This window comes from Gorilla gorilla, chromosome 1 (assembly GCF_029281585.2).
Source record: "Gorilla gorilla gorilla isolate KB3781 chromosome 1, NHGRI_mGorGor1-v2.1_pri, whole genome shotgun sequence".
Taxonomy (NCBI): Eukaryota; Metazoa; Chordata; class Mammalia; order Primates; family Hominidae; genus Gorilla; species Gorilla gorilla.
This window is the reverse complement of record NC_073224.2, coordinates 115797617-115823571: the sequence shown is the minus strand read 5'-3', so window position 1 is coordinate 115823571 and position 25955 is coordinate 115797617. Positions and strand designations below refer to the sequence as shown.

Genomic DNA, 25955 nt, shown 5'->3' with positions numbered 1-25955 from the left:
CATTTCATCATCCACAAAAGAAGCCCCATACCCACTAGCAGCCACTAATCATTTTCCCTAAAAACCTCCAACTTTAGGTGACTATATTCCTTAAGAAGAGTCAAGTGAAGCAGTGGGAGTGGAGAAGGAACAAAGAAATCTCTACCTGGTTGTGATGAAGTAGTTATAAACACCACTGCAATTGGAACAGCCATTAGGTAACTATTAATCTACTTTATGTCTGATGGATTTGCCTGTTCTGAACATTTAACATAAATGGAAATATACAATGTGGTGTCTTTTTAAGACTGGCTTCTTTCACTTAGCTTAGTGTTTTCAAGTTTCACCCACGTAGCAGCACGTTATCAGTACTTCATTCCTTTTCATGCCAAATAGGATTTCATTTTATGAGTATACCAAATTTTATTTGTCAGTTCATCAGTTAGTGGACAAATAAAAATACGTACAATATGTTATCAAACTTTTTTTTATTTTTGAGACAGAGTCTTGCTCTGTTGCCAGGCTGGAGTGCAGCGGCATGATCTTGGCTCACTGCAACCTCTGCCTCCCAGGTTCAAGTGATTTTCCTTCCTCAGCCTCCTGAGTAGCTGGGACTGCAGGCATGCGCCACCATGCCTGGCTAATTTTTTGTATTTTTAGTAGAGACAGGGTTTGGCCATGTTGGCCAGGATGGCCTTGAACTCCTGGCCTCAGGTGTTCCATCTACCTTGGCCTCCCAAAGTGCTGGAATTACAGCTGTGAGCCACTGTGCCCAGCCATCATATGCTTTTAAGTGGTAGATATATCCTGACACTGAGTACAGTTCTTCTCAATTGTGAGAAATAAATAAACTACTGGTAAATAAAGTTACCATACATTTATTTATGGTAAATACACTACTTACCACGAAGTCTCACTGAAAGGCTTGGATTTCTGGCTTTGGGGGGTGGGGCTTGTGCTCCCCAAACTCCTATGGAAAGAATACTCTTTGATACAACTGGCTATTGACCTCCATGCATCATGAGGCGGACCTGCCCTTCCAGGAGCTGCCTACGGCATAGTCATTGCCTAACACAAAATCACTTCACAATTCATTCTTTTAGGGCCATCTATCAACACTTGGGGACTGTCCTTTTGGGAGTTGGTGTTTCCACTTTTTGTATATTATGAATAATGTTGCCAAGAATACTTGTGTACAAGTTCTTAGTGGACTTATATTTTCATTTCTTTGGGGTATGTACCTCGGAGTTGAATTGCTGGGTCATATGGCAACTTCCAATTTTTTCACATTCTCGTCAATATTTGGTATCTGTCTTTTTCATGATAGCCATCCTAGTGAGTAAAGTGGTATCTCATTGTTTTTGATTTGTATTTCCTGGATAGCTGATGATTCTAAGGCCTTTAACAGGCACCATCTTTGGGCTTCTTCACATCTGGAAAAACCCATGTTGCTAAGGGATTTTTGAGCTTTAGACACATAACTCTTAACATTGTGTAATGTTTTTAATTTTGGTGCAGGAAAATACTGCAAGATTTTCAGACTTATACTTTCTCCACATCTGGGCCCTACAGAGCTGTTTGATGGCTCTGCCTTTTTCCCCTTCAGTAACTCTACAGCAAGCAGTGCCATCAGCAGGTCATGAGCAATGGCAGGACCAGAAATCAGGGGCCACGAAAGTCTAAGGAGTGCTTGTGGGAAAGAAGGGAAGCACTGCATGCAGGGGGCAGCCCTAACTAGGAACCGCTTGGAGCTGAGACAGCAGACGTGCTGTAGTACCGTGGCTCCAGATACACGTCCCTCTGGTGGGGCATGTGGCATGAAGAGGCTAGGTCCAAGCAAAGCCCATGGCCATGGCCACCAGAAGGAACAGAGAAAACTCCCTCATGTGTTGTAAAATCCAACCAAATAAGCCCACATCCATGCATACGCCTTCACTCACTAACTAGGAGGAGGACAATGCTGTCTTTCAGGCTTTAGCCTCCACAACTCCTGACAACAAATCCAGTGACAAACTCCATTCACAAATGTCCCCAAAGAGACAGAAAGCTGATCTCCTCATTGCGTGCTGGGAAAAGATGATTGCCACGACCTTAATGAATCCAAGAGAGAACTAATTGCTCTTCATTTCTACACTTTCTAATCAAGCTGTTGACCTTGAGTTGTGTTTGTATTTGGAGGAGTCCCAGAACATCTGCCTAGAGAGAGATTAGATGGATACTCCCCAAAGGACAGTCCACAGGCGTTTATACACGGCCATCCTAGAAGAAGGAAGCATGGAGTGATCAAAGGGGATTTTTGGTTCCTGCATTAAGCAATTACTACGCCGTAGGCAGCTCCTGGAATGGCAGGTCCCCCTCACAATGCATAGAGTTCAATAGCCAGTTGTACCAAAGAGTATTCTTTCCATAGTATTGTGGGGAGCACAAGCCCTATCCCCAAAGACAGAAATTAAAGCCTTTCAGTGAGACTCAGTGGTAATAGTTTATTACCATAAATAAATGTATGGTAACTTTATTTACCAATCATTTATTTATTTCTCACAATTGAGAAAAACTGTATCCAGTATCAGAGTATATCTACCCCTTAAAAGCATAAGATATTGTGCATAACTTTATTACCATTTATGTAATGACATAGGCTTACCATCATTTCCTGCATTATTCATTTCTGAAGTAGTAATGATAAAACGAGAGTTGAAATGACCTTAGAGATTATCTACTTGAAAGCCTGATAGATGCCTGAATTCCTCAAGTGGTATGAGTGGAAAATATGTTTATAGTTAATAATATGCAGTATAATATAAAGTATTACTCCTACTCTAATTTTGACAATCAGGATAGTAGCAATAGCTTTGAGGGAAAAAGCACAGGGTTACATTTCTCCTTTGATACATTGTAGTATGACAGCAGGGGCACACAAAAATTTGTTTAAAGAAAATGTAATTAAATTTTCCTAACACTTTTATTTGGATACCTTTGTTCACTCTACTAGGGGTTTTAATCTTTATGTTGTAACACCTCAGTGCTTGCCAGGTGTGTTACAAGCCACTTTGGAATAATCAAGCTCTGAAGTTTGTGAATTATTTACTTCTCTCACAATCCCTTTTAAAAGAAACCTTGGGGGAGGAGCCAAGATGGCCAAATAGGAACAGCTCCAGCCTACAGCTCCCAGCGTGAGCGAGGCAGAATACGGGTGATTTCTGCATTTCCATATGAGGTACCGGGATCATCTCACTACGGAGTGCCAGACAGTGGGCGCAGGTCAGTGGGTGCGTGCACCATGCGCAAGCCGAAGCAAGGCGAGGCATTGCCTCACTTGAGAAGCGCAAGGGATCAGGGAGTTCCCTTTCTTAGTCAAAGAAAGGGGTGATGGAGGCACCCGGAAAATCGGGTCACTCCCACCCGAATACTGCGCTTTTCCCACCGGCTTAAAAAACGGCGTACCACAAGATTATATCCCGCACCTGGCTCGGAGGGTCCTACGCCCACGGAGTCTCGCTGATTGCTAGCACAGCAGTCTGAGATCAAACTGCAAGGCGGCAGCGAGGCTGGGGGAGGGGCGCCCGCCATTGCCCAGGCTTGCTTAGGTAAACAAAGCAGCCCGGAAGCTCGAACTGGGTGGAGCCCACCACAGCTCAAGGAGGCCTGCCTGCCTCTGTAGGCTCCACCTCTGGGGGCAGGGCACAAACAAAAAGACAGCAGTAACCTCTGCAGACTTAAATGTCCCTGTCTGACAGCTTTGAAGAGAGCAGTGGTTCTCCCAGCGCGCAGCTGGAGATCTGAGAACGGGCAGACTGCCTCCTCAAATGGGTCCCTGACCCCTGACCCCCGAGCAGCCTAACTGGGAGGCACCCCCTAGCGGGGGCACACTGACACCTCACATGGCAGGGTATTCCAACAGACCTGCAGCTGAGGGTCCTGTCTGTTAGAAGGAAAACTAACAAACAGAAAGGACATCCACACCAAAAACCCATCTGTACATCACCATCATCAAAGACCAAAAGTAGATAAAACCACAAAGATGGGGAAAAAACAGAACAGAAAAACTGGAAACCCTAAAAAGCAGAGCACCTCTCCTCCTCCAAAGGAATGCAGTTCCTCACCAGCAATGGAACAAAGCTGGATGGAGAATGACTTTGACGAGCTGAGAGAAGAAGGCTTCAGACGATCAAATTACTCTGAGCTACAGGAGGACATTCAAACCAAAGGCAAAGAAGTTGAAAACTTTGAAAAAAATTTAGAAGAATGTATAACTAGAATAACCAATACAGAGAAGTGCTTAAAGGAGCTGATGGAGTTGAAAACCAAGGCTCGAGAATTATGTGAAGAATGCAGAAGCCTCAGGAGCCGATGCAATCAACTGGAAGAAAGGGTATCAGCAATGGAAAATGAAATGAATGAAATGAAGCGAGAAGGGAAGTTTAGAGAAAAAAGAATAAAAAGAAATGAGCAAAGCCTCCAAGAAATATGGGACTATGTGAAAAGACCAAATCTACGTCTGATTGGTGTATCTGAAAGTGATGGGGAGAATGGAACCAAGTTGGAAAACACTCTGCAGGATATTATCCAGGAGAACTTCCCCAATCTAGCAAGGCAGGCCAACATTCAGATTCAGGAAATACAGAGAATGCCACAAAGATACTCCTCGAGAAGAGCAATTCCAAGACACATAATTGTCAGATTCAACAAAGTTGAAATGAAGGAAAAAATGTTAAGGGCAGCCAGAGAGAAAGGTTGGGTTACCCTCAAAGGGAAGCCCATCAGACTAACAGCGGATCTCTCGGCAGAAACCCTACAAGCCAGAAGAGAGTGGGGGCCAATATTCAACATTCTTAAAGAAAAGAATTTTCAACCCAGAATTTCATATCCAGCCAAACTAAGCTTCATAAGCGATGGAGAAATAAAATACTTGACAGACAAGCAAATGCTGAGAGATTTTGTCACCACCAGGCCTGCCCAAAAAGAGCTCCTGAAGGAAGCACTAAACATGGAAAGGAACAACCAGTACCAGCCGCTGCAAAATCATGCCAAAATGTAAAGACCATCGAGACTAGGAAGAAACTGCATCAACTAGCGAGCAAAATAACCAGATAACAACATAATGACAGGATCAAATTCACACATAACAACATTAACTTTAAATGTAAATGGACTAAATGCTCCAATTAAAAGACACAGACTGGCAAATTGGATAAAGAGTCAAGACCCATCAGTGTGCTGTATTCAGGAAACCCATCTCACGTGCAGAGACACACATAGGCTAAAAATAAAAGGATGGAGGAAGATCTACCAAGCAAATGGAAAACAAAAAAAGGCAAGGGTTGCAATCCTAGTCTCTGATAAAACAGACTTTAAACCAACAAATATCAAAAGAGACAAGGCCATTACATAATGGTAAAGGGATCAATTCAACAAGAAGAGCTAACTATCCTAAATATATATGCACCCAATACAGGAGCACCCAGATGCATAAAGCAAGTCCTGAGTGACCTACAAAGAGACTTAGACTCCCACACATTAATGATGGGAGACTTTAACACCCCACTGTCAACATTAGACAGATCAACGAGACAGAAAGTCAACAAGGATACCCAGGAATTGAACTCAGCTCTGCACCAAGCGGACCTAATAGACATCTACAGAACTCTCCACCCCAAATCAACAGAATATACATTTTTTTCAGCACCACACCTGTTCCAAAATTGACCACATACTTGGAAGTAAAGCTCTCCTCAGCAAATGTAAAAGAACAGAGATTATAACAAACTATCTCTCAGACCACAGTGCAATCAAACTAGAACTCAGCATTAAGAATCTCACTCAAAACCGCTCAACTACACGGAACCTGAACAACCTGCTCCTGAATGACTACTGGGTACATAACAAAATGAAGGCAGAAATAAAGATGTTCTTTGAAACCAACGAGAACAAAGACACAACATACCAGAATCTCTGGGACACATTCAAAGCAGTGTGTAGAGGGGAATTTATAGCACTAAATGCCCAAAAGAGAAAGCAGGAAAGATCCAAAATTGACACCCTAACATCACAATTAAAAGAACTAGAAAAGCAAGAGCAAACACTTTCAAAAGCTAGCAGAAGGCAAGAAATAACTAAAATCAGAGCAGAACTGAAGGAAATAGAGACACAAAAAACTCTTCAAAAAATTAATGAATCCAGGAGCTGGTTTTTTGAAAGGATCAACAAAATTGATAGACCGCTAGCAAGACTAATAAAGAAAAAAAGAGAGAAGAATCAAATAGACGCAATAAAAAATGATAAAGGGGATATCACCACCGATCCCACAGAAATGCAAACTGCCATCAGAGAATACTACGAACACCTCTACGCAAATAAACTAGAAAATCTAGAAGAAATGGATAAATTCCTCGACACATACATTCTCCCAAGACTAAACCAGGAAGAAGTTGAATCTCTGAATAGACCAATAACAGGATCTGAAATTGTGGCAATAATCAATAGCTTACCAACCAAAAAGAGTCCAGGACCAGATGGATTCACAGCCGAATTCTACCAGAGGTACAAGGAGGAACTGGTACCATTCTTTCTGAAACTATTCCAATCAACAGAAAAAGAGGGAATCCTCCCTAACTCATTTTATGAGGCCAGCATCATTCTGATACCAAAGCCGGGCAGAGACACAACCAAAAAAGAGAATTTTAGACCAATATCCTTGATGAACATTGATGCAAAAATCCTCAATAAAATACTGGGAAACCGAATCCAGCAGCACATCAAAAAGCTTATCCACCATGATCAAGTGGGCTTCATCCCTGGGATGCAAGGCTGGTTCAATATACGCAAATCAATAAATGTAATCCAGCATATAAACAGAGTGAAAGACAAAAACCACATGATTATCTCAATAGATGCAGAAAAAGCCTTTGACAAAATTCAACAACCCTTCATACTAAAAACTCTCAATAAATTAGGTATTGATGAGACACATCTCAAAATAATAAGAGCTATCTATGACAAACCCACAGCCAATATCATACCGAATGGGCAAAAACTGGAAGCATTCCCTTTGAAAACTGGCACAAGACAGGGATGCCCTCTCTCACCATTCCTATTCAACATAGTGATCGAAGTTCTGGCCAGGGCAATTAGGCAGGAGAAGGAAATAAAGGGTATTCAATTAGGAAAAGAGGAAGTCAAATTGTCCCTGTTTGCAGATGACATGATTGTATATCTAGAAAACCCCATTGTCTCAGCCCAAAATCTCCTTAAGCTGATAAGCAACTTCACCAAAGTCTCAGGATACAAAATTAATGTGCAAAAATCACAAGCATTCCTATACACCAACAACAGACAAACAGAAAGCCAAATCATGAGTGAACTCCCATTCACAATTGCTTCAAAGAGAATAAAATACCTAGGAATCCAACTTACAAGGGATGTGAAGGACCTCTTCAAGGAGAACTACAAACCAATGCTCAAGGAAATAAAAGAGGATACAAACAAATGGAAGAACATTCCATGCTCATGGGTAGGAAGAATCAATATCGTGAAAATGGCCATACTGTCCAAGGTAATTTACAGATTCAATGCCATCCCCATCAAGCTACCAATGACTTTCTTCACAGAATTGGAAAAAACTACTTTAAAATTCATATGGAACCAAAAAAGAGCCCGCATCGCCAAGTCAATCCTAAGCCAAAAGAACAAAGCTGGAGGCATCACACTACCTGACTTCAAACTATACTACAAGGCTACAGTAACCAAAACAGCATGGTAGTGGTACCAAAACAGAGATATAGATCAATGGAACAGAACAGAGCCCTCAGAAATAATGCCGCATATCTACAACCATCTGATCTTTGACAAACCTGAGAAAAACAAGCAATGGGGAAAGGATTCCCTCTTTAATAAATGGTGCTGGGAAAACTGGCTAGCCATATGTAGAAAGCTGAAACTGGATCCCTTCCTTACACCTTATACAAAAATCAATTCAAGTTGGATTAAAGACTTAAATGTTAGACCTAAAACCATAAAAAACCCTAGAAGAAAACCTAGGCATTACCATTCAGGACATAGGCATGGGCAAGGACTTCATGTCCAAAACACCAAAAGCAATGGCAACAAAAGCCAAAATTGACAAATGGGATCTAATTAAACTAAAGAGCTTCTGCACAGCAAAAGAAACTACCATCAGAGTGAACAGGCAACCTACAGAAAGGGAGAAAATTTTCGCAACCTACTCATCTGACAAAGTGCTAATATCCAGAATCTACAAAGAACTCAAACAAATTTACAAGAAAAAAACAACCCCATCAAAAAGTGGGCGAAGGACATGAACAGACACTTCTCAAAAGAAGACATTTATGCAGCCAACAGACACATGAAAAAATGCTCATCATCACTGGCCATCAGAGAAATGCAAATGAAAACCACAGTGAGATACCATCTCACACCAGTTAGAATGGCAATCATTAAAAAGTCAGGAAACAACAGGTGCTGGAGAGGATGTGGAGAAATAGGAACACTTTTACACTGTTGGTGGGACTGTAAACTAGTTCAACCATTGTGGAAGTCAGTGTGGCGATTCCTCAGGGATCTAGAACTAGAAATACCATTTGACCCATCCATCCCATTACTGGGTATATACTCAAAGGACTATAATTCATGCTGCTATAAAGACACATGCACACGTATGTTTATTGCCGCACTATTCACAGTAGCAAAGACTTGGAACCAACCCAAATGTCCAGCAATGATAGACTGGATTAAGAAAATGTGGCACATATACACCATGGAATACTATGCAGCCATAAAAAATGATGAGTTCATGTCCTTTGTAGAGACATGGATGAAATTGGAAATCATCATTCTCAGTAAGCTACCACAAGAACAAAAAACCAAACACCACATATTCTCACTCATAGGTGGGAAGTGAACAATGAGATCACATGGACATAGGAAGGGGAATATCACACTCTGGGGGCTGTTGTGGGGTGGGGGGAGGGGAGAGGGATAGCATTGGGAGATATACCTAATGCTAGATGACGAGTTAGTGGGTACAGCGCACCAGCATGGCACATGTATATATATGTGACTAACCTGCGCAATGTGCACATGTACCCTAAAACTTAAAGTATAATAAAAAAATAAATAAAATAAAATAAAATAAAAAATAAAAGAAACCTTGAGGTTATTCCTAAATAATTTTATTCCCAATCATTTGCCTTAGAGATTATTGATTGATTGGGAAAGAGGCAGGATTGCTGCTCTCTGGCTGGGAACTCAGCAGAACGTGCCACATGGTCTCCATTGCAACTATGCTCTTACAGGGCCATGGTGCCACATTTATGCCCCAGCAGGCTCATCTTTTCCTCAGGTCTCTACGATGTTTGCACCAGAACTGCTGAACAGAAATGCCCTTCAGAGGTCAGCTGAGATGTTCCTTCTTAATTTTCTTTCTCTGCAGGTCTGACTAAAGTGCTGGATTATTTTATATCTTTCCTGTTCCCCTGACTTCCACCTGACTTGTTTGTGAACACTGTTTGTGCCTCAAGCTTTGGGTCTCTATTCGGCTTCAGTAGACAGGGAGTCTGGATGCCATTAGGAGTATCAAGCTCTGTGATGCCAGGGTCAAGGACGTGAGGCACCTCTCATAGGTAGGGCGTTGGAGGCCAGTCCTTCTCCACTCTGACATACATGTTCATGAGAAGGGGCTCAGAATTTGACAGTGGTTCTATGCTGTCAAGGTCACAGGCTGGAGAAGAAGTGCAATTTTCTGTGAGACCCCTATAGAGTTACCCTCTTCTCCAAGCTGAGACTAAGTACACAGGTTAAGAAACACCAATCTATGTCATGTTCGAGGCAGAGACAGATGTTGAGAAATCCGTGCCTGATAAACACTACATACTATGATGCTGGGGCTCCCTTGGGGTAGGGGCAATTGGTGGAAAAATAAAATAGCTAATCATTGAAATCATTTTTATAATTATAAATCCAAGAACTTGGTTTAACTGATCTTATGAGTAACTTCTTTTCATAGTGTGTGGATTTTTGGTGTGAATTTGCTTGAACTTTTAGGAAATTAAAAATTTGTAGATATTTCCCTGATTTGCTCCTCTCTTTCTTATTCCACAAAACATTTTTTTTGCAGCACAGTGAACTGGAAAAATTATGTTCTTCAATGTCAGATGGACAGGATTAAATTCTAGCATCTTGTAATTGCAGCTGTACAGCCTTAAGCATCAAATTCCTCACTTGCTAACCCTAATAAAATCTATATTATGATAGATATGAGATAATGTGTTCAAAGCAGCCAGCATCAATAAACAGTAGCTACCGTTATACTTAGGCTATTGTGATCATCAATCCCAGGGCTTTTGAAGAGGGCTATGAAAGGATGCAAAGAATGTTGGAAGTGTTGGTGAAGCTGGCTTTTTTTATTTGCTTTGTCATAAATGCATGTAAACGAAGTACTGAATGGACATACACCAAACTGTGAATAGTGGTGCTGGGCAGATTTTGGTATGATGGTGAAGATACTTCATTTTCATTTGATATGTCTTTGACTCAGATAAATTTTTCAGTGAGTATGTGCTATTTAAAAATGTTTAAACTCCATAACAATTTTCATTTTAAAAATATGAGGGAACTTCCCTATATATTTCTTTATAACTTCCTGTGAATCTATAAGTATTTCAAAATTTTCTAAAATGTAAATGATAAATAAAATGTTGAATCTATGTATTTATCTATCTGTGACAGACCAAGTAGGCTTGTGTGTGTGTGTGTGTGTGTGTGTGTGTGTGACAGAGTCTCACTTTGTCACCCTGGCATGATCTTGGCTCACTGCAGCTTCAGCCTCCCCGGTTCAAGAAATTCTCATGCCTCAGCCTCCCGAGTAGCTGTGATGACAGGCGCCCACCACCATGCTTGGCTAATTTTTGCATTTTTGGTAGAGACAGGGTTTCACCATATTGGTGAGGCTGGTCTCGAGCTTCTGGCCTCAAGTGATCTGCCCGCCTCGACCTCCCAAAGCCAAGGAGGCTTTCAGTCATGTGAAATATTTGCCACTCCAGAAGATGTTCATAGATACTAAAAAGGGATTTTCTCAAGTTGGATGAATACAAAGGAGTGCATTTATATGTTAGGTTTGATCCAGTCATATGAAACATGAAATTTTCATGATCTTAATAATGCCAAGTTTTTGCCTGTGTAATGACATGGATAGAACAATGGAATCTCAGGGCTGAAAAAAAAACAGTAAGAATTAACTCAAATGATCTTCACTTGAGACTTGAGTCAGTCTTTTTGGTAGGTGATCTAGCTAACATTTGAGCAACTGCAGTAATGGAATCCCATTACTCTCTCAATATTGTAAAATGCTTGCTTATCTAGCTTACATTCAGTTAGTGAACCAGAAGTTTCAAGGCAAAAAAGACAAAAGAAGAATAGATATCAGGCCAATTAGGCCCAAGGGAAATTTCAGTTCAAGTTGATTTTTGACAATTTGGCCAAGTGAATTTCCAAGAAGTACTTGGAATGAAACAAGTACGTAGAGTTGTGGGCAGGTAACCTGATATTCATACAACAGGAAGTGGGAGGTGGTATTGCTCAGTGGTCAAAATCAAGGCTCTGAATTTAGGCTACCAGTGCATCCTCTTGAAGCCTCGGTTTTCTTATCTGCAAAACAGGACTAATAACAGTACTCAAAGAAACGTATCAAGTTTCTTTGAGAATGAATGGGGCAATCCATGAAGAGTTCCTGGCACATACATCATGTTCATCAAGTATTAAATAGGAGGCACAGTGATGGTGTTAGCAATATGTGCAGGTAGGATAGGAGAACACAGTGCCCTACTTTTAGGCGGCCTTGACTGTGTAATCACAAATTTTGTAGGAAGTTTTCCAAAGTGGAATGGGTGAGAACAAGGTAAACCTTAACGTCATTAGTATAGACTGTTTGAGATGAAAGGGACCTCAATCCATCTCACTTCATGAAAATACTCTTGATTTGCACACACATCAAGGTTTGAGAAATACACGTCTATTTGATAACCTCTGAATATTTCATGTGGTCCTTCATGCCCATATTATGTGGAAGTGTACAAATAGTAACCTGGGGCAAAGAAGAGCTTATATTCCATAGCCACAGATTAACTTTGCCACAAACACCTCAAATCTTCTGGACCTGCTATTAGAAAAATTCTCCTGAATGCTATTATTAATTGTTGAGAGAGAGAGAGAGAGAAAGAGAGACAGTGTTTGTTTGTGTTTGTGTGTGTGTATGTCAGTGTGTGTCCATGTTTTAAGTATATAGGCAATGTACTAGGCTACATGAAAATTAGATTTAAATTTTTTAATTATTGCCTTGTATTACTGAAATCAAATAAGGATATGCTGTTTTTCTTATGTGTTCTCAGGATTTTCATAATTACATCAACTACCCTGGTTTATTTTATGCCCATCCTGTTTCCTTTAAGAGAGTAAATTACTAAGGTTAGTCAAAAAAAATTCCCTAAAGGTTAGCTTTTATTATATAATGTGTATTTCTATTTATTATTTAGTTTGAAAAATCCCAATTGAATTGAGGTATGTAAAAATGTTGTTTCTTTTCAAAGTAACTCATTGAGTTTTGTTTTGTTTTGTTTTCTGATTGGATAGGTTATCATAAAGCTATCTTCATCTTTAAAGAAAAACACTTCCTTTAAACTAAATTCAGCAAGATTTCTTTCAAGCTAGACAATTTTGTGTATAGAATCAGCCAAAGAAAACTTATTCTCCATCTATTTTTCCTATGAAATCTATCCTCACTCATCAGTGGGAAAAAAGATCATTACTATAAGGCAGAGGGGTTTGAGATTGAGGTTGCCTATTCATATACAGTATGTATAAATCCCAAGAGGCAAGAATCTAGAGTATCACATAAGCTATTATGTATAAGTGGCGCTTGTTAATAATGGATTTTGATGATGATGATGATGATGGTGATAATTCACCATTGTTGTCCTATGCAAACAGTATGAGCATGAAAAATATGGAAAATAAAATAGACATCACTCCTCACTTCATCCTCCTGGCCCATAAAAAGACTAGCCAATCAGAAGAAAAAAGTTTAGTACAGTTCTGATTCTACATCATATATATATTATATTCTACGAGTATGTTTCTCAGGAATGGGCTTCAAGTCATATTTAAAACATGTAAAATAAGCAGTGTGTTCAGCTTCAGAAACCATATTTTTAAAAATCCCTAAACATTTAAAAATCACTTTTACAATTTGGTTATACACAGATCAGTCCTTGTTTTCTTTTTGTGGGGCTACCTTTCATGAAGAATTTTCTTTCTTTCTATGAATAAATCTAGACATCTGCCTATAAAAGAGATTGTTGTGTCAACCTTTTCCATATCATGAGTTAAATGCATGTCACCGTGTAATTGACGGAGAAAACAAACAATAGTACACACATTACATACAAATTTTCGGAGAGGACATGCAGATTCCCAGCCCAAACAGAATGTTGCTTTACTGTTAAGCAATGCCTACAGCTAACCTAGAGAAGTGCTTAGTATCAGTAAACCTACTTCTTGGATGCATCTTACACCATACTTCCTATAAACTTCAGAGATCACAAGTCCCTTAGCCCTCTCTTCTCACTCCATTATTCTCCTTGGTGGATTCCATGTACATCTATGGCTTCAACAGCCTTTAAGGCAATGACACCTTTAAGGCAATGACTCTCAAATCTATACCTAGAATAGGTATATCCTGTCTCCTGAGGACAAGTCCTGGATTTTTGACTGCCTGTTGAGACTCTCCACATGGATATCCCATAGGTACCTAACACTCAACATTACTTAAATCTCCACTATCTTCTATCCCAAAACTGTTGCACCTCATTTATTTCCTGTTTTAATTAATGATCCCACCATCCACTCAGGCTGCCCAAACTGATTTGGTGTCCTCACCACCCATAGATTTAATGTGCTTCAAACTTGGCCCCTTTTCCACAAACTATTGCTTTAGTGGTTTTCTCCAAGCTCCAAAGCCATCTTTACGTCCGTACATCTTCAATTACAGACCATTTTACTTGATCTGGTTTTAGCTCTCAAACTACTCTCTTGAACTAAACAAAGACGTTTTAACCTGAGGAACATGGACTATAAGGGACGTATTATATGACCCCTTTGAAATCACAGATACTCCTCGACTTATAATGGGGTTACATCCCAATAAACCCCTCAAAAGCAGTAAATACCGTAAGTCAAACATGCATTTAATATACCTAACCTACTGAACATCATAGCTTAGCCTAGCCTACCTTAAACATGCTCAGAACACTTACATTAGCTTACAGTTGAGTAAAATCATCTAACACAAAGCTTATTCTATAATAAAGTGCTGAATATCTCATGTAATTTATTGAACACTGTACTGAAAGTGAAAAATAGAATGGCTGTATGTATGGGTACACAAAATATGGTTTTTACTGAATGCATACGGCTTTTGTGCCATCACAAAGTCGAAAAATTCTGAATCAAGCCATTATACGTCAGGCATCATCTGCACACTGAAGATTCTGTGCATGGGTACACATGCATTTCTGGATCTGTAGATTCTTATCAGTTTCTCAGAGCTACTAATTTTCTAAAACCCAGGCATCTACCTCCATATATTCCCTGCTTCTAATCTGCCCTTACCTAAAATGTAATTTACGGGCCATTGTTGATACTCTGCAGTCATCCTAGTCCATTCTCACACCAAAGCCTGGCTTCCTGCTGCCTCATGAGGGGAGGGATTATTTTCTGAAGCCCCTGTTGAAGGACTACTCAGCTGTTTTTTTTCTAAGGACTTTGCTCAGAGGGCAGACCTGACATAGCCCTCACATCTCAGTCTTATTCCCCAAAGGCAGCTGATTCTCTGCTACCTCTTCTCGGGTAGCTAATGAGCTTGTGCTTGAAATGAAAATAATCAGGCTGTTTAGGATTAGTCATGGGGTTTGGTGGAACCACCCAGGGCTGACCTACTAGCTCTCTGCAACTAGCAGAAATCTCCAGGGACTGGGGACACAGCTGCAGGTGACGGGGTTGCCAGCAAAGCTCAGAACTCTGCAGTTTTCCTTCCTCTAATAGAAACACAGCTCTCAGCAAAGTTCACTAGGATCTTGAGGTCTACTGGATACTTTCTCCTATAAACATGAGAACAACATGAGTCTTTTGAGTTTTCTTGCCCTTGGTTGGACAGATGCCTATTTTATTTGAAATTTCTGCCACCAATATTGCCTGGGATGCTGACCTGCCATTTTTTGCTTATGGAAAAGAGTTTTCACACATGCTTACCTCCACAATAAAACACACATACACACACACACTAACACACACATTGTGAGCATGGCTTTTCATCTGTGTTCCAGGGTTCATAGGACCACCAACCAGGCTGACTCCCCCAAATTAATCATTATGAGGAGAATGAATTGTATTTGCATATGCATGAAGGGGCAAGGCTGTAGGCAGGGAAACAATTTAAAGGCAGTTGCAATAACTCAGATAAAAGGTGATAAAGTATTGAACTATAATTCTGGTAGAGAGGAAGTAGAAAGATGAGAAAAAGTGAAAAATATTTAGGAGGTCCCGTAATTTATTGGACTTAGGTCTGACCAATCCTAAAATAATCATTGTGTGAAAAATGCCTCTTGCTTTTATCTTCCTCCTTATTTTATTTTTAAAAAGTGAATTCTATTTAACATATAGTAAAACGCAAAAATCTTCAGTGTACAAGCTGATGAATTTTTACCTATATATGCAGCAATGTAACCACTACCCAAATGAAGATATAGAACATTTCTATCAGCTTAGAAAATTTCTTCAGGCTCCTTTTCAAACAATGTCATTCAGAAAGGTAATTACTATAAACCAAAAACAAAATCTTAAGTCCCCAACCAACTGAACAGACACCCTCTGGGCCAAGGGGACCCCATAGAACATGAAAAACTGAATTCCCAGCCATTATGGGAAGGGAGGTTGGACACATCTCATTATACTCCCTCCTTTTTGGAGTTTAGGCACAACTGACCAGCATTAACATTAAGATGGAGATCATAAGACTGACAAAATAGACTCTTTATTGCAATAAGATACCAAATTCCAACATGACTCTGGGACAGCATCATGTGACAGATAACAGTCCCTGAAGGAAATCAAAATATTTTACTGCAAAATATATTTCTTTGAAATATTTTGAAATGACCCTGCAAAGCCATCTTTTGTGGGGAAAAAAATGCATTCTTAGAGAATCTCCATTACCACAGCCAGGCCTTTCATGGATCTAGGAAAGATTGATTAAGAGTCTGACACCTTTTAAGGTCTGAAAAGAGACATTCGCCATCTATTCTCTCTGAATGCTGCTGCCTGGAGGCTTCATCTATATAACAAGAACCTTGGTCTCCACAAACCCCCTCCCCCTTATCTTAACTCAAGCATTTCTTTCTACTGTCTTCAAGTCTTCAGTCAAAACTTACCTCTTTCAACCAATTACCAATTAGAAACTCTTTGAATCCACCTATTACCTATAAGCCCCAACTGCAAGATATCCTGCCTCTTTAGGCTGAACCAGTACATCTTTCATGTATTGATTTATGATTTTACCTACAATCCCTGGCCCATGGTCACTCATATGGGCTCAGAATAAACCTCCTTATGTATTTTACAGAGTTTGGTTTTCGTGTTAACACTACTATGCTTGCTTTACCACCAGAGATTAGTTTTGTCTATTTTTGAAATTCCTTTAAATAGAAACTACAGTACAAATTCTTTTATGTCTAACTTCTTTCATTTAAAAGAATATATTTTAGGTTTGCTATCCAAAACACCACCAGGATGACTAAACAGTAGAAAGGAGAGCTTTATTGGTAGTAATTGTTTGCAAGCTGGGAAGAGAAAGTCTCCATCGTGGACTGAAGGTCTCTCTCTCCAAAGAGGGTAGGGACAGGCTGGGTTTTATGCCTTACAGGGCCTCTATCATAGATATTCAGCAGGTTTGGAAGAAAAGTTATACATATTTATGAGGGGAGTTGAGTGCATGCATAATGGATAAATATACATGTAACATACACCCCATGTTCACTTTGGGGGCAGGGCTTTAGCATTAAAATGAGATGAAATTTGACTCTACATCGAAAGGTAAACTGTAGGGCACAAAGGCAGTCTGTGTGCAGCCTCTATAAGCTGGGTGAAATTGGCTTTGGGCCTGCAATTACTTATCAGAGAAGAACGTTTGTTAAGGCCAGTTTTCTATCCAATCGGAGTTGTAGTGGTCTGGGCTGTAAATCAGAGCTGATTGCTCTGATTTGTTAGAGAGTTTAGCCGTAAGAATTTAGAAATTTGTGAGGCCAGCCAGGCCCAGAGCTTGACTAGTAAGGAAACTAACTTTGTTTTCCTAACCCTTGGGTCATCCTAATTGATAAAGGGGCATCTATTTTGGTGTCTTAGATCACAGATTTATCAATGTTTTCAAATGTATCAATATTTTAATTAACCATTTAGTATTTCCATATGTATATACCATACTTTTGTATCCATTCTCCTATTGATAAACATACCACTGATTTCTAGTTTGTGCTATATGAAGAAATTTGTTTTGAACAGTTTTAAACAAGTCATTTTGTATGCACATACACTTACTTTTCTTGGGTATATACCTAGAAGTGGAATTTCTGAATCACAGAGTAACTATGTTTGACTCTTAGAAACTGCCAAATAATTTTCAAAAGAGGCTGAATTGATTTCCAGTTTTGACTCGTAGGTTTAGATAGCTGGAAGAATGTTGCTCCCAGCATTATAGCAACAAAGCTGGACATAATGTGAATTCATGACTTTTCTTGAACCCATCAGGGAAGTGAGACTGCAAGGCAAATGACTAAATAGAAAACTGGGGAGATTAGAAGCATGTGGGGAGAAACGGCCTAAACATTTTTTAACCTGAGGTAGTAGCCATCAGATGCCATAGAACTGGTAAGAAGACTCATAGCTTTTTTGTGAATTTAATTAATTGCTAAGGAGTGAGCAAAGTCCCTGAGGGCCACAGAGATAAGGTTTGCACCCTTTTGCTTTTCCACCATGAACTCCACCAGATGCTCACAGTGAAGACCAAGGAGTATTCTGAGAAAGCTTCCCTAATGCTGCAGCGTGGGAAGGGTGGGGGAGGAGCAGTCACTGCCAAAACTTCTCCGTGACCCATTTCCCATATTTTTCCTGCAGAACAAAAGCCACAATCCGCAGAGCAAAACCAGAAAGCTGTCACCTCAGGACACTGTGGAAACTCATTCTAGCTGGGAAAGGGACAGGGACCAAAAAGTCTGACCCATCAGGGAGGGGCAGAAATGTGTGCTAGGCCCACACTACAGCTGGAGGAAGGGCAGGATCACTGTGAAAATCATGCCCCAAGGCCCAGTCACAATACCTAAGACTGACGCTTACCCAGAACACGACAGAACACCTTCCCCCTCCTCCCTGGTAGCCAGGCTAACAAGCGATGAGTAAAATTAATAGTGGAATACATCTCGAAATGTTTAAGAAAAGTGTTATCTCTGGGTTTAGCCATGTAAAGGGAAGACCCAAAGACAAGCAGGGAGTAGAAATTAAAACAAACAAAAACCTCTGGCAAACTTTCCTATGGCCTAAGCACAAGGTATCACTGGAGAAATTTGAAGTCTGTAGTGCACTGAGGGTAAACACCTCAACACAGACTCCAAATTCAGCCCACCCCCTGACTAGATTAGCACATGCTCCAACATTAGAGCTCTAGCAGAAGAAGAGACATACTCATCTCTAAGCGAACAAAAAAATGTTTTTACCTAATTCTCTACTGTCTTATATAACATTTGTAATTTCAGCAAAAAGTTATGAAGCATACAAAAAGGTAAGAAAATAACAGTCTGAAGAGACAAAGGAAACATCAGACCAGACTAAGATGTTAAAGAGATATGAAAACTATGAGACAGGGAATTTTAAATTACTATGATTAACAGGTTAAGGAATGTGGAGGAAAAGTAAGCAACATGCAAGATCAGACAGATAATTTCAGCAGAGAGATGGAAACAATGAGAAAGATCAAATGAAAATGCTAAAATAAAAAAAAACAGAAATAAAGATGAACACCTTTTATGGGCTCATCAGCTGAAAAAAGAATCAGTAAACTTGAAAATATGTTAAAGAAATCATCAGACCAAAACACAAAGACAAATAATAGTAAAAAAAAAACAAAAAGAAAATCCCAGAGTATCAGACAGCTATTGTACAATATCTAACACATACACGAGTTGAGTCCCAGAAGTAGGATTATAAGAAAATACATCTCAAAAGATCCAGAAAAATCACTTAACAAAATTTAACACCTATTCACGATAAAAACTCTTAGTAAAGAAGAGATAGATAGTAACTTCTTTAACTTTTAAGGAACATCTAGGTCTTTGAGGAATCGCCACACTGTCTTCCACAATGGATGAATTAATTTACACTCCCACCAATGGTGTTTGTTTTTCTCTACAACCTCGCCAGCATCTGTTATTTTTTGACTTTTTAATAACAGCCATTCTGACTGGTGTGAGACGGTATCTCACTGTGGTTTTGGTTTGCATTTCTCTAATGATTAGGGATGTCGAGCCTTTTTTTCATGATTGTTGGCCGCATATAAAACAGAAATACCATTTAACCCAGCAATCCCATTACTGGGTATATACCCAAAGGAGTATAAATCATTATATTATAAAGACACATGCATGCATATGTTCATTGCAGCACTATTCACAATAGCAAAGACATAAAATCAACCTAAATGCCCATCAATAATAGACTGCATAAAGAAAATGTGATCCATATTCACCATGGAATACTATGAAACTATAAAAAGAATGAAATCATGTTCTTTGCAGGAACATGGATGGAGCTGGAGGCCATTATCCTTAGCAAACTAACACGGGAACAGAAAACCAAATACCACATGTTCTCACTTCTAAGTGAGAGCTAAATGATGAGGACACATGGACACATAAATGGGAACAACAGACACTGGGGCCTACTGGAGAGTGGAGGGTGGGAAGAGAAAGAAGATCAGGAAAAAAGAGGATCCGTACTAAAGGATACTAGGCTTAATACCTGGGTGACAAAATACTCTCTACAACAAGCCCCCATGACACAAGTTTACCTATGTAACAAACCTGCACATGTATCCCTGAACTTAAAATAAAAGTTAAAATTTAAAAATAAAATAAAATAACATCTGAACAAAACTCTACAACTAGTAAAATAGTAAAATACTGAATGCTTTCCCCTGAGATCAGGAATGAGGTAAGCATATCCTAAGTGCTCCTATTTCAAATTGTTTAAATTTGCATTTACCTGATGTTGATGAATCTTTTCCTAAGTTATTGGCATTTAAATATATTATTTTGTGAAGTCCCTGTTATGTCTGTTGCAGGAGTCTGGGCAAGACAAAATGGTGACTTGGACTGGGGTATCACTAGTGATGGTGGTGAGAAATGACAGTATTTGTAAAATTTGGAAGGTAGAGTCGAAGAAAATATTTTATCCTGAAATATTTTACATGGACTACAAAATAATAGCATTGACAGCTTCAGTTGATTGAATACCTCTTAAGTACCAGGCACATTATTTATTTTATATCACATTACTTCTTCCAACAACTCTGATACAGGCATGAATAAGATCAGAATACAATGAACAAACTGAAGAACCAGGAAGTCAGCTAACTTATCCACCATCTACACCTAGCAAGCAGTAGAAGTAGGATTTAAAAATCCCCATCTATCTGATTCAAGAGCCCACTCTTTCCAACATATCACCTCCTCTCTAAGATTGAAAAAGATTAGAAAATTACAGTTCATAAAAATGGTTGTGAGCTTATTAGAATGGATAGCTTAATAGAAAGTGGGTAATTCTATCAATTTTTTTCAAGAAATATGTAACGTTGGGCTGAGGATAAATCTTGGATTAATACAATTTAATAAGGTAACATATGTAAGTACATATGTTTAAAATTTTTGTACCTTTTAAACTCTGAAAAGATAAATGACCCAAGTGATTTTTTAAAATTAGTATATTTCAAAACAGAGTCTTAAATTTTTATTCTGAAGAGATAATCAGAGATGCTCACATTTATGTGCGAAATTACAGCATTCATAGGGAATGGAGACAACCTGAATGTTTAACCAAAAAGGAGGTATGAAGTTTATTTCATATAATGAAATACAATGCATCCCTAAGAAATGAAGCTCATAACTTTTTGTCATTTATTTTTAATTGTGGTAAAATACATATGTTTATTAGGTGACCATTTATAAGTGTACAATTTTATGGCATGAAATACATTCACAATATTGTATAAGCATCACTGTTATCTATAACCAAAACTCTTTCATCGTCCTCAACATAAACTCTGTACCTATTAAACGGTAACTCCCCATTTCAACTAACCTTCAAGCCCCTGGTAACCTCTATTCTATTTTCTGTCTCCATTAATTTGCGTGTTCCAGGTATTTCATGTAAGTGGAGTACAAATACAATATTTATCTTTCTATATCTGGCTTATTTTACTTAGCATAATATCTTCAAGGTCTATCCATGTTGTAGTATATATCAAAATTTCATTCCTTTTTATGGCTAAATAACAATTCGTTGTATGTATACACATTTTATATCTGCTGATGGACACTGGGGTTATTTCTGGCAATTGTGAACAAGGATGCTATGAACTGGGATGTACAAATATCTGAGTACCTGCTTTCAATTCTTTCAGATGTATTCCTAGGAGTAGAATTGCTGGATCATATGGTAGTTCTATGTTTAACTTTTTGAGGAAATGTCAAAATGTTTTCTAAAGCAGCTGCACCATCTTATATTAACATCAGCAATTCACGAGGGTTAAAATTTCTCCACATTGTTGTCAACATTTGTTATTTTCCATTTTCTTTATTATAGCCATTTTAGTAAATAAAAACTAGTATCTCATTGTAGTGTTGACTTGCATTTTCCTAATGACTAATGGTGTTGAGCATCTTTTCAGGCCCTTATTTGTATATCTTCTCTGGAGAAATGTCTATGTCCAGTGTCCACGTTTGAATTGGCTGGTTTTTATTACTGTTGTTGAGTTGTAGGAGTTCTTTATATTATGAATATTAATGCATTACTAGATTTCTGATTTGCAGATATTTTCTTCCATTCTACAGATTGTCTTTTCACTTTATTGATGGCATCCTTTGGATGACACTTTCTTAATTTCAACTAAGTAAATGTTACCTACTTTTTCTTTTGTTGTCTGTACTTTTGGTGTTATTTCTATGAAATAATAATCCAAATCCAAATCCAATGACATGAAGATTGTTCCCAATTTTTTTCTGAGACTTTGACAGTTTTAGCTCTTACATTTAGGTGTTTGATCAATTTTGAGTTAATTTTGTATATAGTGTAAGTTAAGGGCCCCACTTCATTCTCTTGCATGTGGATATATAGTTTTCTTAGGACCATTTTCTGGAAAAACTGTTCTTTCCCCATTGAATAGACTTGACATGCATGTTGAAAATCAATTAACCAAGGGATGTGAAGGACCTCTTCAAGAAGAACTACAAACCACTGCTCAACGAAATAAAAGAGGACACAAACAAATGGAAGAACATTCCATGCTCATGGATAGGAAGAATCAATATCGTGAAAATGGCCATACCGCCCTAGGTAATTTATAAATTCAATGCCATCCCCATCAAGCTACCAATGACTTTCTTCACAGAATTGGAAAAAACTATTTTAAAGTTCATATGGAACCAAAAAAGAGCCCACATTGCCAAGTCAATCCTAAGCCAAAAGAACAAAGCTGGAGGCATCACGCTACCTGACTTCAAACTATACTACAAGGCTATAGTAACCAAAACAGCATGGTACTGGTACCAAAACAGAGATATAGACCAATGGAACAGAACAGAGCACTCAGAAACAATACCACACATTTAAAACCATCTGATCTTTGACAAACCTGACAAAAACAAGAAATGGAGAAAGGATTCCCTATTTAGTAAATGGTGCTGGGAAAACTGGCTAGCCATATGTAGAAAGCTGAAACTGGATCCCTTCCTTACACCTTATACAAAAATCAATTCAAGATGGATTAAAGACTTAAATGTTAGACCTAAAACCATAAAAATCCTAGAAGAAAACCTAGGCAATACGATTCAGGACATAGGCATGGGCAAGGACTTCATGTCTAAAACACCAAAAGCAATGGCAACAAAAGCCAAAATTGACAAATGAGATCTAATTAAACTAAAGAGCTTCTGCACAGCAAAAGAAACTACCATCAGAGTGAACAGGCAACCTACAGAAAGGGAGAAAATTTTTGCAATCTACTCATCTGACAAAGTGCTAATATCCAGAATCTACACTGAACTCAAACAAATTTACAAGAAAAAAACAACCCCATCAACAAGTGGGCAAAGGATATGAACAGACACTTCTCAAAAGAAGACATTTATGCAGCCAACAGACACATGAAAAAATGCTCATCATCACTGGCCATCAGAGAAATGCAAATCAAAACCACAGTGAGATACCATCTCACACCAGTTAGAATGGCAATCATTAAAAAGTCAGGAAACAACAGGTGCTGGAGAGGATGTGGAGAAATAGAAACACTTTTACACTGTTGGTGGGACTGTAAACTAGTTCAACCATTGTGGAAGACAGTGTGGCGATTCCTCAAGGATCTAGAACTAGAAACACCACTGGACCCAGCCATGCCATTACTGAGTATATACCCAAAGGATTATAAATCATGTTGCTCTAAAGACACATGTACGTTTATTGCGGCACTATTCACAATAGCAAAGACTTGAAACCAACCCAAATGTCCAGCAATGATAGACTGGATTAAGAAAATGTGGCACATATACACCATGGAATACTATGCGGCCATAAAAATGATGAGTTCATGTCCTTTGTAGGGACATGGATGAAGCTGGAAACTATCATTCTCAGCAAACTATCACAAGGACAAAAAACCAAACACCACGTTCTCACTCATAGGTGTGAATGGAACAATGAGAACACTTGGACACAGGAAGGGGAACATCACACTCTGGGGCCTGTTGTGAGGTAGGGGAAGGAGGGAGGGATAGCATTAGGAGATATACCTAATGTAAATGATGAGTTAATGGGTGCAGCACACCAACATGGCAAATGTATACATATGTAACAAACCTGCATGTTGTGCACATGTACCCTACAACTTAAAGTATAATAAATAAATAAATAAGAAAATCAATTAACCATATATGTGGAGGTTGATTTCTGAGCTCTCTGGTCTATCCCATCAGTCTATGACTGTTCTTATTACAGTACCATACGGTTTCAGTTTAGTGTATCGTTCTTATAAGTTTCAAAGCCAGGAAGTATGAGTCCTCTAACTTTATTCTTCCTTTTCAAGGTTATTTTGGCTATCCAGGGCCCCTTGCAATTCCATACAAATTTGAGGAGGAGCTTTTACATTTCTATGAAAATGGCTGCTGGAATATGATATGGATTTCACTGAATCTGTAGATCACTATGGGTAGTAGTGATAAAGTTAAGTCTTTCTATCAATGAACTTAAGACATATTTCCATTTATTTAGGTTTTTCTTTAATTTATTTCAACAATGTTTCGTAGTTTTCAGCGTACAAGTTCTTCACCTCCTTCGTAAGATTTATTCTAACTACCTAATTCTTTTAGGTGTACTGTAAGTAGAATTGGTGTCTTAATTTCTTTTTTGAATTGCTATTGCTAGTATACAAACACACAACTGATTGTTGTGTGAGCAACTTTGCTGAATTTGCTTATTAGGGCTAGTAGTTTTCCAGAAGATTATTTGATATTTTCTCTATATATGATCATGCCATACTTGTATAGAGGTAGTTTTAGTTCTTCTTTTCCAATCTGGAAAAATTGTTAATATTTTAAAGCTATAGAGATCAAGATTTACGTAAAATGAAAAAAACCACAATGAAATACACTGAAAGGTAGTATTGACTGATTCTGCAGATGACTGAATTATTTATAGCTTTCTGCATGTTCTTAAATTTTTGTAATAAAATTTGTTTTATTACTTGCCAGGCACAGTGGCTCATGCCTGTAATCCCAGCACTTTGGGAGGCCAAGGCAGGCAGATCAAAAGGTCAGAAGATCGAGACCATCCTGGCCAAAATGGTGAAACCTCATCTCTACTAAAAATACAAAAATTAGCCAGGCATGGTGGCATGCGCCTGTAGTCCCAGCTACTTGGGAGGCTGATGCAGGAGAATCGCTTGAACCTGGGAGGCGGAGGTTGCAGGGAGCAGAGATTGTGCCACTGCACTCCAGCCTGGCGACAGAGCAAGGCTGCGTATGGTTTCTTTTTTCTTTGTTTTGTAGCTGTGACACCAGTTGAAATAAGCAATCAAACATATGTCACCAAATTCATCTTTTGGGTATTTTCCAACCACTCCAACCTACAAGGCTTGTTCTTCCTGGTCTTTCTGGTCATTTACCTGACACTCTGGGAGAATATGCTCATAATGGTGGCCAGCAGATTTAGCCCTCCACATTCCACTGTATTATCTCCTCAGTAACCTGAGCTTCCTGGATATCTGCTACATGTCTTCCACCATCCTGGTCATGCTGGTGAACTTCTTCCAGGAGAAGAAGATCATCTCCTACGAGGGCTGCCTTTCCCAGATCTTTTTTCTTGAATCATGAGCCAGCACTGAGGGTGTCTTGCTGGCTGCCATGGCTTATGACCACTGTGTGGCCATTTGCCACCCTCTTCAATATAAGCTCCTAATGAGTGAAAAGTTCTGTTTGGTGACTGGGTTTTGGATGTGTGGGCTGGTCAATTCTGGGACAGACACAGCACTGACAGCCACATTCATTCTGTGTAAACCCAACCCAATCAGCCACTTTCTCTGTGTCATCCCATTTTAA

The 25955-nt window shown here is 39.0% G+C and overlaps 1 pseudogene; it reads left to right on the top strand.

The window, feature by feature from the left end:
- The first annotated feature begins 1625 nt into the window (after positions 1 to 1625).
- LOC129533022 (putative olfactory receptor 13C6) lies at positions 1626 to 25955 on the top strand (annotated as a pseudogene).